The sequence below is a fragment of the Oncorhynchus keta genome, chromosome 28, assembly GCF_023373465.1.
Source record: "Oncorhynchus keta strain PuntledgeMale-10-30-2019 chromosome 28, Oket_V2, whole genome shotgun sequence".
Classification (NCBI taxonomy): Eukaryota; Metazoa; Chordata; class Actinopteri; order Salmoniformes; family Salmonidae; genus Oncorhynchus; species Oncorhynchus keta.
The window spans coordinates 60,044,758-60,056,000 of record NC_068448.1 but is presented as its reverse complement, the minus strand read 5'-3'; positions in this window follow the sequence as shown (position 1 = coordinate 60,056,000).

Genomic DNA, 11,243 nt, shown 5'->3' with positions numbered 1-11,243 from the left:
CCCGGTCCCCCTCTCTCCACATTAAGCATGGGGAGTTGGCTCAGGTCTCCTACCTGACTTAGCCACACTCCCTGTGTGCCACCCTCCCAATACATTTTTGGAGCTGCCTCTCGGGCTTCCAACCACTCTGCCTTGCTGCCTCCTCATATCGCCGCCTCTCCGCTTTCGCTGCCTCCAGCTCTGCCTTGGGGCGGCGATATTCCCCAGCCTGTGCCCAGGGTCCTTTGCCGTCCAAAATCTCCTCCCATGTCCAGGAGTCTGGAGATCGCTGCTGCTGCCTGTTAACACGCTGCTTGGTCCGGTTGTGGTGGGTGATTCTGTAACGAAGGATCGGAGGACCAATGCACAGTGTGGTAAGTGTCCATATTGTTTAATAAGAATAATCAACACTTAACAAAACAATAAACGACAACGTGAAATAACAAAACCGAAACATTTCTGTGTGGAACAAACACTGACATGGAAACCACTCAAAAGTGAAACCAGGCTACCTAAGTATGGTTCTCAATCAGGGACAATGATTGACAGCTGCCTCTGATTGAGAACCATACCAGGCCAAACACAGAAATCCCAAATTATAGAAAAAGGAACATAGACAACCCACCCAACTCACGCCCTGACCATACTAAAACAAAGACAAAACAAAAAAACTAAGTTTCTGTCAGAACGTGACAGAAACAGGATGCATGTTTTGGAATATTTTTATTCTGTACAGGCTTCCTTCTTTTCACTCTGTCATTTAGGTTAGTAATTGTGGAGTAACTACAATGTTGTTGATCCATCCTCAGTATTCTCCTATCACATCCATTAAACTCTGTAACTGTTTCCATTGGCCCCATGGTGAAATATCTGTGGATTCCTTTGTCCCCGGCATCTGAGTTAGGAAGGACGCTTGTATCTTTGAAGTGACTGGGTGTATTGATACGCCATCCAAAGTGTAGCTAATAACTGCACCATGCTTAAAGGGAAATTCAATGTCTGCTTTTTTTGTTACCCATCAATAGGTACCATTCTTTGTGAACCACTGGAAAACCTCCCTGGTCTTTGTAATTATATCTGTTTTTAAAATTCACTGCTCGCCCGAGGGACCTTGCAGATAATTGTGTGTGTGGAGTACAGAGATGGGGTGGTCATTTAAAATTAAACACAACTTATTATGTGACTTGTGAAGCACATTTCTACTCCTGAACTTATTTAGGCTTGACATCATAAAGGGGTTAAATACTTATTGACTTCAGTGACACAAAATCTGAATTTGATCCATTTTAAATGATGTCTGAAACACAACAAAATGTGGAACAAGTCAATGACCCTGAACACTTTCTGAAGTTCCTGTATATAACTATCTGAGCTGGAGAATTAGAATGTCTTCACCGAGAGAACACCTCCCTGGACAGAAGACGGAGCACATCTTGCTCACATTTCCATTTTAATATGGCGACAAATGTTCTTATGAAGATCAGCGGGGTCATCGCTACCTGATGCACACAGTAAACATGTATTATTCTTATTATACTTATATCATTATTTCAATTGTACATATACATTTGAGTCATTTAGCAGATGCTCTTATCCAGAGAGACTTCGAGTCAGTGGATTCATCTTAAGATAGCTAGGGGGACAACCACATATCTTAGGCATAGCAAGTACGTTTTCCCTCAATAAAGTAGCTATTAGCAAACTCAGTGCTAGTAGGAATAAAATGTACACATGAAAGAACTGCGAGGCACTGGATGCCTCAGCAGTTAAGATGCACAGGAGGTGGAATCAGTGGAATGGTATCAAATACATCAAACGTATGATTTCCATTTGCTCCGTTTCAGCCATTATTATGAGCCGTCCTCCCTTCAATAGCCTCCACTGTTAAGATGAATTGGCCATTACAGAGTATGTGACCCTAAGACGGCAAAGTTGACATTTTCATGACATGTTTAAGGGATCATTTGAGCCTTGTGTGGGTGGGTGACAGAAGTGGATGGTCACTCTCCTGCAGAAAGGGCTTTTTGTGAAGAGGAACTGACTTGAGCTTCAACACACTAACACACACACACATGCACACTAACACACACACACACACACACACACATGCACACTAACACACACGCACACTAACACACACACACACATGCACACACACACACACACACACACACACACACACACACACACACACACACACACACACACACACACACACACACACACACACACACACACACACACACACACACACACACACACACACACACACACACACACACACACACACATGCACACACACACACATGCACACACACACACACACACACACACACACACACACACACACACACACACACACACACACACACACACACACACACTAACACACAAATAACACACAAACACACACACACACACACACACACACACACACACACACACACACACACACACACACACACACACACACACACACACACACACACACACACACACACACACACACACACACAGACAGACTCTCTCATGCACTCGCCAAATACACACGCACTCACGCACTGCGCGCACACACGCATACACACACACGCACACACACAGACACACACATACCCATACACACACCAGAACTTTGTACTAATTAGAAACACCACCAGTGCACCTTATCACAGAGAGCTACTATGCATTGTGTTTAGGACATGGAGAGAAGAAGGGAAGGAGGGAGAGACAGTGAGAAAACAAAAGGAGGATGATGAGTCAGTGTCCCTTACTAAGTTGTGGTGAAGGCCAGTCTCAGTGGGGTAGGTACAGCAGTACTGTTTTACATTAGCCTAGATTGGGACTATAGTACTGTTCGGTATTCCGGTGTTGAGAGAGGGTTGGCAGGTGGACAATAGATATGCCAATAGGTATGCCATATGATAGGGGAGAGCAGGGGCATTTGTATCATGTTTAATCTGTACTCTTATTGCTCAGAGACCACTTGAACTAGGCAAGTCATTTTAATATATAAACTACCATTCAAAAGTTTGGGGTCACTAAGAAATTTACTTGATTTTGAAAGAAAAGCACTTTTTATTTGTTCATTAAAATAACATCAGATGGATCTGAAATGCAGTGTAGGCATTGTTAATGTTGTAAATGACTATTGTAGCTGGAAAAGGCTGATTTTTAATGGAATATCTACATAGGCGTACAGAGGCCCATTAGCAGCAAACATCACTCCTGTGTTCCAATGGCACGTTGTGTTAGCTAATTAAAGTTTATCATTTGAATAGGCTAATTTATCATTAGAAAACAGTTTTGCAACTATGTTAGCACAGCTGAAAACTGTTGTCATGAATAAAGAAGCAATAAAACTTTAGACTAGTTGAGTATCTGGAGCATCAGCATTTGTGGGTTTAATTACAGGCTCAAAATGGCCAGAAACAAATAACTTTTTTCTGAAACTCGTCAGTCTATTCTTGTTCTGAAAAATGAAGGCTATTCCATGCGAGAAATTGCAGAGAAACTGAAGGTCTCGTACAACGCTGTGTACTACTCCCTTCCCAGAACAGTGCAAACTGGCTCTAACCAGAATAGCAAAAGGACAAGCACATTAGAGTGTCTAGTTTGAGAAACAGACCCCTCACAAGTCCTCAACTGGCAGCTTCATTACATAGTACCCGCAAAACACCAGTCTCAACATTAGCAGTGAAGAGGTGACTCCGGGATGCTGGCCTTTTAGGCAGAGTTGCAAAGAAAAAGCCATATCTTAGACTGGCCAACAAAATAAAATATTAAGATGGGTAAAAGAACACAGACACTGGACAGAGGAACTCTGCCTGGAAGTCCAGCATCCCGGGGTCACCTCTTCACTGTTGACATTGAGACTGGTGTTTTGCTGGTACTATTTAGTGAAGCTGCCAGTTGAGGACTTGTGAGGCATCTGTTTCTCAAACTAGACACTCTAATGCAGAGGTGGGACCAAGTCATTGTTTTACAAGTCACGAGTAAGTCTCAAGTCTAGCACTCAAGTCAAGTCCCAAGTCAAGACAGGCAGGTCCGCGTCAAGTCTCAAGTCCTAAACTTCGAGTTTCAAGTCGTATAACAAGTCATAATGTGCTCTTCACCAAACGTAATACCATTTCATATTTTTAACAAGGGTAATAGTTAGTATAATACATTTGCGCTAATCATGAATGCTTTAAAATATATATATATATTTTTTACTTTCCAAATTAACATTATATTTCCATGGAAATACATGGGTAGCCATGAAAATGACCCCCACTATGGGATGCAATCGGGCGATGTAGGCTTGACCACAATCACCCAACCTTCTCTCTCACACACACTCTGTGTGGTTACAGTAGACTAACATATGTCAGTGGTTTTAGGAACAGCAGTAACATCAGGCAGGATTTAGGCTACCAACTGCCTAGCCAGTTGCAATCCATTTTCTGTTGATACAACTTAGTCTTTATATCCGAAAATAATAATTTGGGTTATCATCTTTCCAAGGGCTCTGACTGAATTCACCCACCAACATTCCTCTGCATTGCCACGCGCAACTTTTTCTCAGCTGGCACAATTTGATTTGATTGGCTGCTGTCCGATTCAAACTGTAATCTGTTAAATGAAGAGTTGATGCACTGCACACTTTATTTATAAGCATCATTTGTCATATTTGGGCTTGGGGAGGGTATCAAGTCAGTTTGAGTCAAAAGGCTCACGTCCAGGTTAAGTCACAAGTCAAAGTGTTAAAGTCAAAGTCGAGTTGCAAGTCATCATATTTGTGACTCGAGTCTGACTTGAGTCCAATTCATGTGACTCTCGTCCACACCTCTGCTCTAATATCCTCTTGCTCAGTTGTGCACTGGGGCCTCCCACTCCTCCTTCTATTCTGGTTAGAGCCAGTTTGCTCTGTTCTGTGAAGGAAATAGTACACAGCGTTGTACGAGATCTTCAGTTTATTGGCAATTTCTCTAATGGAATAGTCTTCATTTCTCAGAACAAGAATAGACTGACAAGTTTCAGAAGAAAATGATTTGTTTCTGGCAATTTTGAGCCTGAAATTGAACCCACAAATGCTGATGCATCAGATACTCAACTAGTCTAAAGAAGGCCAGTTTTATTGCTTCTTTAATCATGACAACAGTTTTCAGCTGTGCTAACGTAATTGCAAAAGGGTTTTATAATGATCAGTCAGCCTTTGAAAATGATAAACTTGGATTAGCTAACACAACGCGCCATTGGAACACAGGAGTGATGTTTGCTGCTAATGGGCCCCTGTACGCCTATGTAGATATTCCATTAAAAATCCGCCGTTTCCAGCTACAATAGTCATTTACAACATTAGCATTGTCTACACTGTATTTCTGATCAATCTGATGTTATTTTAATGGACAAAAAAAGTGCTTTTCTTTCAAAAACAAGGACATTTCTTAGTGACCCCAAACTTTCGAACTGTAGTGTAAGAAACGAACATCTGTCTCCGAATCATTTATATCATATAGGTCTGTTAATGAATTAGCATATTATCATAGGCATATGTAATGATTTTGCAGGAAATATACACATTTTTATGAAAGTATACAATATTTGCAGTAACACCTGTTTGTGCATGGCCAATCGGTTTATTTCATATGAGCACAAGGTGCCCATATTATATATTTTTATAACTTCAATGGCACTCTACACAGGACCCCAATGCAATTTAAAGTTAGTGTTTGTATAATTCATAAAATGTGAATAATTAATGTAAGTTAAAATCACTTGTTTTCATCATTTGACTGCTTGGCTCAGGGTCATTTTAACACTGCGTTACATGTGCCCCCAACTCTAGCAGCCATGACAAAACCCAATTTTCCTAGAAAAATGCAACAATAGTGTCAATCATGCCAATGTTTATCCAACATATACAGTAGTAATGAAAATGATGCTAGTTTGGTTCGATACTGACTACATTCTGCCATGCCCCCGTGGAAGCATGGAACGTGACTCCCTGTCTCTTCCTTCCCTTCACAAAGCAGAAACACAAAGACAAACTCACACTGTTTGTGTTGGCTTCGGGCTGGCACTCCCCATCTGGCCCAATACGTTTAGCTGTCTGGTGCAGACCTGCCCAGCCACCTGCCCCATTACCAGTACCATACTAACAACATGATTGGGAAAGATAATCATCCTTGGCCTCCTTCTAACATTTTCATCTCCACTCCCTCCCTAGTGCAGCGAACGGTTGGTGGAGGCCAAATATACAACTCTGACTCGCTGTCTCCATGCCTCTGCTGTCCAGGCTGATAGAGATGGTTACAGTGGGGAAAACTGATTGAAATAACTCAATTACAACCTCATTACTACCATAATGATGTTATTTCAACCAGCTTTCTCTGCTGGCTTCTCTGCAGGTGGATGGAGGCATTGGGGTCAGCTGAGGTTCCTGGCATGGGGCATGGGGTAAGGTTGGATGATGCCCTCTAGTTTGTCTTGGCAGGGAATCAAACACACACACACACACACACACACACACACACACACACACACACACACACACACACACACACACACACACACACACACACACACACACACACACACACACACACACACACACACACACACACACACACACACACACAGATGTGGGCAAGCATGATGTGAGGTTTAATGATGCCCTCTGGTTTGGTAAGAGATGTGGAGCCTGCCAAGTCTGCTGCCCATTCAGGCAATGTGGCAGCCTCTACCATCCACACTCCACAACAAATCACCACCCACACTCCACAACAAATCAGATATAAACAGAGACACTGACAACCGACAGTGTCCCGAGACAGTTGAGTGGTCTGGTCAGAAAACCCCGAGGACTGCACAGACAGTCACAGACAAAGAGAGAGAAATGAAGCCTTTTTGGAAGATAAAATATTATCGTGATGGAGAGAGTTGAGCAGAGGCATCCTGTATGCTTCACATCTGTAGAGTGTGATTTGTATTCAGACTACAGACACTCCGGGAAGGCATTACTTAACTTGAGAGAAGTACTAGAGATTGAGAAGACAATCAGGAGTCTACTGAATGAGGTAATTGACCATGTACTTTCTGATTGATCTAGTAGGCATCTCCATCTTCAAGCAGGACTTGTGTTTCAATGAGAGATGAAGCTGGTGGTCTCTTAAGTACGTCTTTTCTGTCATTGCCTTGTCTTTGGCTCACCTCTATTCTTCCCTCCTGTCTCTCTGCCTCTTGCTTTCTCTCATTCAGCCATGTGTAACTCTTTCTTCCCCTGTCTCTCTGACTCTCCTTCTACCCCACGCTATCCCTTCAAAGGCTCCCTCTCTGGCCCTCTCCTGCCCTCCCTCTCTCCCCCGCTCCCTTAAACTGACTCCTATGCCTCTGCTTTCAATCTCCCAAGCTTCATTGCCTGAGATTAAAAATGGAAAGAGTTCCTCTGTTTTCATTTCATGAGAATGACAGTACACAAGCATTGGAAAAGGTCATTCAAACACTTCTTCAAACAACCGTAGGAAGCTAGTCCCAATGAAATGAAGTTGTCTTTACCTTTTAACATAGTCGATTGTCCGCGTTAATCTAAATGGCCTGATTTTAAAAGAATCCACATCAAAATCCGTCTGTTAAAACTAAGAACTGTATATGCAGTGTATATATATATATATATATATATATATATATATATATATATATATATATATATATGACACCATTCATTCCTATGTTAAGACTCAATTAGCGCATTGACTCATCGAGACATTACATGAGCAGTGTGAGCTACTACAGGAAGTAATGTTGCAGGCTAGCTCAGTGCTGCACCCACTCATTGAGTAACACCAATTGATTTGATTTGTAGATTTCATGTTTAATTCACGTTAGTTGTCAATTCAACCCCATGTAAATCACAACTAGACGTTGAACCGAGGTCTGTACCCAGTGGGATCCTGTTTACTGCTAACAATGCCTGCAAGTACTGTGGTCGGCCTTGAACTTCCGTGGCTTCAATGAGAGGGGTTAGTTGTTCTCCCCTGGTTTAAACTATAGAGATCAGTTGTTCTTTCTCTGCCGATGTTGGCCCTCCACAGCTGCGGTGGAAGGTGGTAACCCTACATGTATGAATGTGTTATTCAGTGCCTTTATATGGGCTAATAGAAGTAAGATATTTTATGAATATATTTTTGGGGGGATACCTACAGGGCTCGTGAGATTCCAAATGGAGTAGCTAAATGATCCATGGTATGACTATTTTAAAACAATATGTTAGCTTAGTAGAACCCCCACCCAGCCCACCCCAAAGGCTTAGACGCTTAGGCATTAATGTATCCTGCTGTCCATGATAAAACTCTCAGAGCACAAAGCTGAATGTAATTAGTGGCTGGCTAGATACACATACTCCCACGCTGTAAGATGCAAGTACTGTATGAAAATACTTTTTGTAGTAAGAAGTGAACAGAGAAAGGACTTCTTAGGCAAAAAGTTCTATGTTCTCCTAATGTGAGCTATCAGACAGAGAGGTGTAATGTTGGGGAGAGGGGAATAGAGAGAGGTCAGATATAGACAAACTGAATGGGGGAGGGGGAGAGAGAGGGTGGACATAGAGGGGAATAGAGAGAGGTCAGATACAGACAGACTGAATGGGGGAGGGGGAGAGAGAGGGTGGACATAGAGGGGAACAGAGAGAGGTCAGATACAGACAGACTGAATGGGGGAGGGGGAGAGAGAGGGTGGACATAGAGGGGAACAGAGAGAGGTCAGATACAGACAAACTGAATGGGGGAGGGGAGAGAGAGGGTGGACATAGAGGGGAACAGAGAGAGGTCAGATACAGACAGACTGAATGGGGGGGGGAGAGAGAGGGTGGACAGAGAGGGGAACAGAGAGAGGTCAGATACAGACAGACTGAATGGGGGAGGGGGAGAGAGAGGGTGGACATAGAGGGGAATAGAGAGAGGTCAGATATAGACAAACTGAATGGGGGAAGGGGAGAGAGAGGGTGGACATAGAGGGGAACAGAGAGAGGTCAGATATAGACAAACTGAATGGGGAGGGGAGAGAGAGGGTGGACATAGAGGGGAACAGAGAGAGGTCAGATACAGACAGACTGAATGGGGGAGGGGGAGAGAGAGGGTGGACAGAGAGGGGAACAGAGAGAGGTCAGATACAGACAGACTGAATGGGGGAGGGGAGAGAGAGGGTGGACATAGAGGGGAACAGAGAGAGGTCAGATACAGACAGACTGAATGGGGGAGGGGGAGAGAGAGGGTGGACATAGAGGGGAACAGAGAGAGGTCAGATACAGACAGACTGAATGGGGGAGGGGGAGAGAGAGGGTGGACAGAGAGGGGAACAGAGAGAGGTCAGATACAGACAGACTGAATGGGGGAGGGGGAGAGAGAGGGTGGACATAGAGGGGAATAGAGAGAGGTCAGATATAGACAAACTGAATGGGGGAGGGGGAGAGAGAGGGTGGACAGAGACGGGAATAGAGAGAGGTCAGATACAGACAGACTGAATGGGGGAGGGGGAGAGGTGGACAGAGAGGGGAACAGAGAGAGGTCAGATACAGACAAACTGAATTGGGGAGGGGGAGAGAGAGGGTGGACAGAGAGGGGAACAGAGAGAGGTCAGATACAGACAGACTGAATGGGGGAGGGGGAGAGAGAGGGTGGACATAGAGGGGAATAGAGAGAGGTCAGATATAGACAAACTGAATGGAGGAGGGGGAGAGAGAGGGTGGACAGAGAGGGGAATAGAGAGAGGTCAGATACAGACAGACTGAATGGGGGAGGGGGAGAGAGAGGGTGGACAGAGAGGGGAACAGAGAGAGGTCAGATACAGACAAACTGAATGGGGGAGGGGGAGAGAGAGGGTGGACATAGAGGGGAACAGAGAGAGGTCAGATACAGACAGACTGAATGGGGGAGGGGGAGAGAGAGGGTGGACATAGAGGGGAACAGAGAGAGGTCAGATACAGACAGACTGAATGGGGGAGGGGGAGAGAGAGGGTGGACATAGAGGGGAATAGAGAGAGGTCAGATACAGACAGACTGAATGGGGGAGGGGGAGAGAGAGGGTGGACATAGAGGGGAACAGAGAGAGGTCAGATACAGACAGACTGAATGGGGGAGGGGGAGAGAGAGGGTGGACATAGAGGGGAATAGAGAGAGACAGATATAGACAAACTGAATGGAGGAGGGGGAGAGAGAGGGTGGACAGAGAGGGGAATAGAGAGAGGTCAGATACAGACAGACTGAATGGGGGAGGGGGAGAGAGAGGGTGGACAGAGAGGGGAACAGAGAGAGGTCAGATACAGACAAACTGAATGGGGGAGGGGGAGAGAGAGGTGGACATAGAGGGGAACAGAGAGAGGTCAGATACAGACAGACTGAATGGGGGAGGGGGAGAGAGAGGGTGGACATAGAGGGGAACAGAGAGAGGTCAGATACAGACAGACTGAATGGGGGAGGGGGAGAGAGAGGGTGGACATAGAGGGGAACAGAGAGAGGTCAGATACAGACAGACTGAATGGGGGAGGGGAGAGTGAGGGTGGACATAGAGGGGAATAGAGAGAGGTCAGATACAGACAGACTGAATGGGGGAGGGGAGAGAGAGGGTGGACATAGAGGGGAACAGAGAGAGGTCAGATACAGACAGACTGAATGGGGGAGGGGGAGAGAGAGGGTGGACATAGAGGGGAATAGAGAGAGGTCAGATACAGACAGACTGAATGGGGGAGGGGGAGAGAGAGGGTGGACATAGAGGGGAATAGAGAGAGGTCAGATATAGACAAACTGAATGGGGGAGGGGGAGAGAGAGGGTGGACATAGAGGGGAATAGAGAGAGGTCAGATATAGACAGACTGAATGGGGGAGGGGGAGAGAGAGGGTGGACATAGAGGGGAACAGAGAGAGGTCAGATACAGACAGACTGAATGGGGGAGGGGGAGAGAGAGGGTGGACATAGAGGGGAACAGAGAGAGGTCAGATACAGACAGACTGAATGGGGGAGGGGGAGAGAGAGGGTGGACATAGAGGGGAATAGAGAGAGGTCAGATACAGACAGACTGAATGGGGGAGGGGGAGAGAGAGGGTGGACATAGAGGGGAATAGAGAGAGGTCAGATATAGACAAACTGAATGGGGGAGGGGGAGAGAGAGGGTGGACATAGAGGGGAATAGAGAGAGGTCAGATATAGACAGACTGAATGGGGGAGGGGGAGAGAGAGGGTGGACATAGAGGGGAACAGAGAGAGGTCAGATACAGACAGACTGAATGGGG